The sequence below is a fragment of the Geotrypetes seraphini genome, chromosome 8 (assembly GCF_902459505.1).
Source record: "Geotrypetes seraphini chromosome 8, aGeoSer1.1, whole genome shotgun sequence".
Classification (NCBI taxonomy): domain Eukaryota; kingdom Metazoa; phylum Chordata; class Amphibia; order Gymnophiona; family Dermophiidae; genus Geotrypetes; species Geotrypetes seraphini.
The window spans coordinates 76,918,695-76,925,407 of NC_047091.1; positions in this window are offsets into that span (position 1 = coordinate 76,918,695).

The following is a 6,713-nucleotide window of genomic DNA, read 5'->3' on the forward strand; positions in this document are numbered from 1 at the left end:
GTTTCCCTTCCCTCCCACAGAGGTCTGGCATCTTTCCTTTTTTTCATGTCCATAACCGCTGCTGCAACAATGGACCCCCACCATCCCCAGATTCATCATCTGTCCTTTTCTCAACTACCCTTTCATCTAGCATCTCTCCCTCCTTCCTCTTTCTGTTCCTTCCCTATCTCCTTCTCTGTTTTATTTCTTCCCCACCCCACCCCACCCTCCACTCAGTCTGGCATATGCACATCTGGACCCTACTTCTACACCAGGGACTGTCCCAAAGGCCTGTATGTTTCCCCCCCCCCTCCCCTTCTTCACGGTCTCACCTTCAGAATAGGCCTGCTATTCCTACCCTCCCTCCATCCTGGCTTCCTGGTCTCTTCTGGCCCACCGGTACAAACTGCTGCCGCCGCTGCTGATCTTCATTCGCATCTGCCTTCACCTGGTCTCCTCTTCAAAGCAGCCTTCTGAGGATCGCCAGCCGGCTGTAGCAAACCTCACAGGCCGCTCTCCACCTCGGTAGCATGTTCCCTCTGACGTGATCCTGCCCCTCCTCTGACGTATGGGATCGCATCAGAAGGAGTGTCAACAGATAGTTGCTCAGCCTAGGGAGGATTCCTTGGTGGCTCAGGTAACCAATCTCATATTCCTGCCAAGTGAGGAAGATGTAGGATATGCTGGCTGACAGAGTGGAGTGGTCCTAAAATGTCAGTTTGAAGCTTTGACTTTAAGATTCAAAGCAACTGCAGAAGCCTTGTTTGTGGTACTCACTTGTCATTCCAAGGTGTGTTGGCTTTCCCTGGCAGAGCGCAAGTCTTTGCCCCAGCTTATTTATTTATTAAAAAAATTATATTCCGCTCTATCAACATTTGTAGGCAGATTCCAACAAACATACATAATTTATTTAAAAACAAACAAACATTAAAACAGCAATTACTTATGCTAGCAGGGGAGGATTATGTGACATCATCAGAGGCATGAGCAAAATCTCAACTTATTCCATGTCAGCCCACAGAATGCACTGGATCAGGCAATGGGCAGGTGCTTCCTCCTCCAAGGCTATCCTCAGCAGCCTCCCTTTCAAATGACAGATGTTGCTTTGAAAGGGTCTGGATGGGGGGGATAAGTACATAAGTAGTCGCCTCCGCCGGGGCAGACCAGAGGTCCATCCAGCCCAGCGGTCCGCTCACGCGGCGGCCCATCAGGCATATTGCCTGGTCAGCGGTCCCTGACTAATTTTATTGCCTACCTCTACACTTATCTCTAAACCTTCCACTGCTCTTATCTGTACCCCTCAATCCCTTTGTCTTCCAGGAACCTATCCAGGTCATCCTTGAAACCCTGTACTGTGCTATTTCTTATCACGGCCTCCGGAAGGGTGTTCCATGTGTCCACCACCCTCTGTGTGAAAAAGTACTTCCTTGCGTTTGTTTTAAACCTGTCCCCCTTCAATTTCATCGAGTGACCCCTTGTTCTTGTGGTTTCTTTCAAATTGAAAAATCTGTCTTTGTCAACCTTTTCGATGCCCCTCAGGATCTTGAAGGTCTCTATCATATCTCCTCTGAGTCTCCGCTTTTCCAGGGAGAACAGCCCCAGCTTCTTCAGTCTGTCAGTGTATGTAAGGTTTTCCATACCCTTAATCAGTTTAGTTGCTCTTCTCTGGACTCCCTCAAGCATTGCCATGTCCTTTTTGAGGTACGGTGACCAGTACTGTACACAGTATTCCAGATGCGGGCGCACCATAGCCCGGTACAGTGGTAGGATGACTTCCTTCGTTCTGGTCGAGATACCCTTCTTAATGATACCTAACATTTGGTTTGCTTTCCTCGAGGCTGTGGCGCACTGTGACGACGCCTTCAATGTCGTGTCTACCATCACTCCCAAGTCTCTTTCCAGATTACTGACCCCTAGCATTGATCCCCCCATTTTGTAAGTGAACATCGGGTTCCTTCTCCCTATATGCATGACCTTGCATTTCCCTACATTGAAGCTCATTTGCCACTTTTTCGCCCATTCTTCCAATGTCGTAAGATCCCTTTGGAGATTCTCGCAGTCAACCGTGGTTTCAACCTTGCTGAATAGTTTGGTGTCATCTGCGAATTTGATGACCTCGCATTTTGTTCCCGCCTCCAGGTCGTCAATGAATATGTTGAACAGGAGCGGTCCCAGCACCGATCCTTGAGGAACCCCGCTCGTGACCCCTTGCCAGTCCGAGTAATGGCCCTTTACACCAACCCTCTGCTTCCTGTCTGCCAGCCAGTTTTTGATCCATCGGTGGACCTCCCCGCGCACCCCATGATTCCATAGCTTCCTGAGCAACCGCTCATGTGGTACCTTATCGAAGGCTTTCTGGAAGTCTAGGTAAATTATGTCTATGGGTTCACCTTTGTCCACCTGGTTATTTACCCCCTCAAAGAAGTACAACAAGTTTGTGAGGCACGACTTACCCTTGCAGAACCCATGCTGGCTCGACCTTAGCTGTCCATTTTTTTCGATATGGTCACAGATGCTGTCCTTAATCAGTGCCTCCATCATCTTTCCCGGGACCGATGTGAGGCTTACCGGCCTATAGTTTCCCGGGTCGCCCCTCGAACCCTTCTTGAAGATGGGCGTGACATTAGCTATTTTCCAGTCCTCCGGGATCTCTCCAGTTTTTAGGGATAGGTTGCATATTTGCTGAAGTGTCTCTGCTATTTCATTCCTTAATTCCTTGAGCACCCTTGGGTGAATGCCGTCCGGACCTGGTGACTTGTCGCTCTTTAGCTTGTCTATCTGCCTGAGGACATCCTCCTGGCTCACCTCTAATTGGACCAGCTTGCTATCTTGATCTCCATTTTCTATTTCCTCTGGTTCCGGAATGTTGGATGTGTCCTCCCTCGTGAAGACCGACGTAAAGAAGTCATTTAACTTGTCAGCTATTTCTTTTTCCTCCCTCACTACTCCCTTTCTATCCCCATCATCCAAGGGCCCCACTTCCTCCCTCGCTGGTTGCTTTCCCTTTACGTACCTGAAGAATGATTTGAAATTTTTTGCCTCTCCCGCTAGTCTCTCTTCATATTCCCTCTTTGCTCTCCTAACCACTCGGTGGCACTCCTTCTGGCTTTCCTTGTGTTCCTTTTGGTTGGCCTGCGTTTGGTCCTGTTTCCATTTTTTGAACGATGCTTTCTTGTTACTGATCGCCTTTTTTACAGCTGCCGTTATCCATGCTGGGTTCTTTATTCGATTTTTCTTGCACTCTTTTCTGAACCTGGGGATGATATATGTATTTGTCATAAAATATAATTTGATAGAATTTAAGTGCTGTTAAAGTGTAAAATGTCTGTATAATATGTTGCACTTAATTTTGGCTTTAAAATGAATAAAGATATATTTTATTTTATTTTTTTTTTAAAGAAAGGGTCTGGATGACTTGATAGCCAGCATGATAGCTTGCCAGCCCAAACCTCTGACAGCAGACAGTGAACCTCTAGAGATTCTGGACAGTCTAATGTTTGTAATTCCAGGCACTGTCAACAGTACTCAAGAGGAAACTCAGAGATCCTATCAGGGATCATGGCAGAGATTCAGAGGACCTAGGTAAAGCCAGCCTCCAGTTCTTGTCCCACTTCAGCCTCCAAGTAAGCACTATGATGCCAGGGTCAAAGCCTTCCTCCTGTGGATAGATGGAAGGTTTCAGCATATGTGGAGGTCTGGGTGCAAATATCATCAAACCTCTGGGTGCTGGAGGTCATTCCGGAGGGTACAAGCTTGAGTTCACCCATCCTTTAACAAACTGGTGGGGTGCCCAGAAAAGAGATGCAGAGTCTTAGCAACAGGACAGAGATTTGTGCTGCCAGAAAAATTGGGCTCTGGCAGATTCTCCATATTCTTCATAGTGCCCAAGACAGGCGCAGAAGATTGGAGACCCAGTCTAGATCTCATACACATATGAATTAGGCCCTGCAGATGCCATACTTTTGCATGGAGATAGTGTAGTCAGTAAGCACAGCAATAGCTCTGGGGAATTTCTAGCTTCCCTAAACTTGATGGAAGCCTACGTGCATTTCTCAGGTTTCATGAACTCAGAAGGTTCCTGAGAGTACAAATGCTGGAAAGTCATTATCAGTTCCTGGCACTCCCTGTTGGCCTGGCATGTCCTCCAAGGTGATGGCATCAATACCAGGCTGAATGGTTGATCAGAACTCCATCGTTCTCGGAAGAACAGGTAATGAATAACTCAAGTGGTACAGGTCTTACAGAGCCTGGGCTGGATTGTAAATTGTTGAAATAGTCAACTGGTTCCATCCCAATCACTGTAATACTTGCGAGTTCAACACGGCAGAGTTCCATAGGCACGCAAATGGAAGTTTTGCATTCAGATTTCAGACATGATGGCCAGGCAAGCTCTGTTGGCGTGGCACTACCTCCAAGTGCTAGGCTCCATTGCAGCTATTATAGATGTGGTTCCATGGGTGAAGGCTCACATGCGGCCTTTCCAGAGCGCACTGCTGTCGCGGTGGTCTCCACAATCGGACTCCCTTCAAATGATACCCTCATGGCCTTTGCATTCCCACAGCAGTATGAGTTGGTGGCTTTGTCCACTGTCATTATAGGGCTTGCCCCTCAGAATAGCGTCATGGATGATTCTCACAATGGATGTCAGCCTCTTTAACTGGGGAGGCCACTGCAATGGTTACTCAGTCCAGGGTAAGTGGTGGCCTCCCAGAGAAAGTGGTCCATCAACAAATTGGAGCTTTGGGCCATTTGGTTGGGATTGCAGCAGATGGATTCGAGTCATCCCTCTTCACTGCACCGGAGGGCAGATCGTCTTTGGCGGTAGCCCTGCCCAAAATAGTCGTTTCTTCACCTGGGCTGCCTTCCAGCCCTCTTAAGGGCTCAGCAGACCAGGCCATTCCCAGATGCAGCACAGTGAAGGGGAAGGGAGATCGAGTCATCCCCCTTCACTGCACTGGAGGGCAGATCGTCTTCGGCGGTTAGCCCCACCCCCAGCAGCTATTTCTTCACCTGGTCTGCCTTCCAGCCCTGTTAAGGGCTCAGCAAACCAAGCCACCTCTCTCGTTGCCCGGTCCACCTTTCCAGCTCTCTTAAGGGCTCAGCGGACAAGGCCACCCCCCTTCTTCTCCCGGCTCACTTTTGAGCCCCCCTAAGGGCTCAGCAGACCAGACCGCCCCCCAACTTTACAAACAAAGAAGAGGCTCACTCCCAATAGGCTCCTTAGCCAGCACCCTTATCTCACTTCTTACTGGTCTATTTACCTTGTCTTATTATTTCTGCTACCTAGCAGCCTCAGATCAGCCCCTGTGGTCTCCACTAATTTTCATCATGAAGCCACCTCCTTGTCTTACTCTGCTCATTTCTCAACACCACTCATTGCACGAAACCTCTCTACCCCAATATATTTGATTCCATTAATGTTAGTGAGATCTGTCCTGTCCTCAGAATCCCTATGCAGGTGCGCACCAGAAATTACCCCTTTAAAAAAAACCCTCGAGGTGTTAACTATGCTTCTTTAAAGCCTGTACCTACTGCAAATTTGTCCAGCCTTGCCTCTGACTCCTTCACTCCAGTGCCGAGAATGTATTGCAATGCCAGATCAGCATGCAACAAGACTCAAATATTAAATGATTTACTAGGAGATTCTGATCCTGGATTCTTGTGCATTACGGAATCATGGATCGCAAAAGATGATTTATTTACACAAAATGAACTCTGTTACCACGGCTATCAAGGCCTCTTCTCTTCCAGAAATAGCCGGAAAGGAGAAGGCCTGGCACTTCTATACAAATCATTCTTTGACGTCCAGCTCCTCGAAAAGGGTAGCGGCACACCACTAGAATATATGCTAGCTTCAATCAACGATGAGCTCCATTATCACCCATTGGGCATTTTGTTACTATATCGTCCACCAATCCCTTAGAATAAATCCTCCGAACTCGTCTTCAAGACCATAACAAGTGCTTTCCTAAAATTTCAAAAATTAGTGATTATTGGTGATATCAATCTCCACCTTGACGATAACACCAGCAAGGATGAGATTGAATTCAACAACTTTCTTACCTCTCTGGGCTTTCCCTCTCCAATCCATGAAAAGGAGCACACTCTAGACATTATTAGTTTCCTTGACCGTACGGACTACAAAACTCTAGCCGAAGATGCTCATTGGGAACATGTCCATTGGTCCAACCATTTTTTAGGTACTTTCTGTCTCCCCATTTTCATGTCTCACCTTGGGGTTCAACCCTGTGCCACAAAAATCTATTACCTTCTACAAAAAAATTGCGAATGAACAGTTCTGGACCCAATTTCTCAACCAGTTTTCCTTCTGTCCTAAACATGATGCCCCAGAAACCAACTGGCACAACTGGGTAAACCTCTCTGAGACTACCTACTGCTCTCTTGCTCCTCTATCTACTAAAACAGTCTCCTACTCCCGTAAGGCCCCCTGGTATCTTCCGTACTACAGAGAACTGAAGCAGAAATGCCAAGTACTAGAGCGTAAATGGAAAAAAAATCTAAATCCACCGCATATAGACAGTCTTGGAGGGACAGTATTAAGTTCTATAATACAGTACTAAAAAAAGCAAGGAAGAATTTCTAAGGTGATAAAATCACCAGATCAAATAACCAGAGCAGTACATTGTTTAACATCTGGCACTCCTTAACCTCTAAAAACGACTCCTCTATTTTCCCCTCCTCTCCAGCAGCGGACAACCTAGCAAAATTCTTCA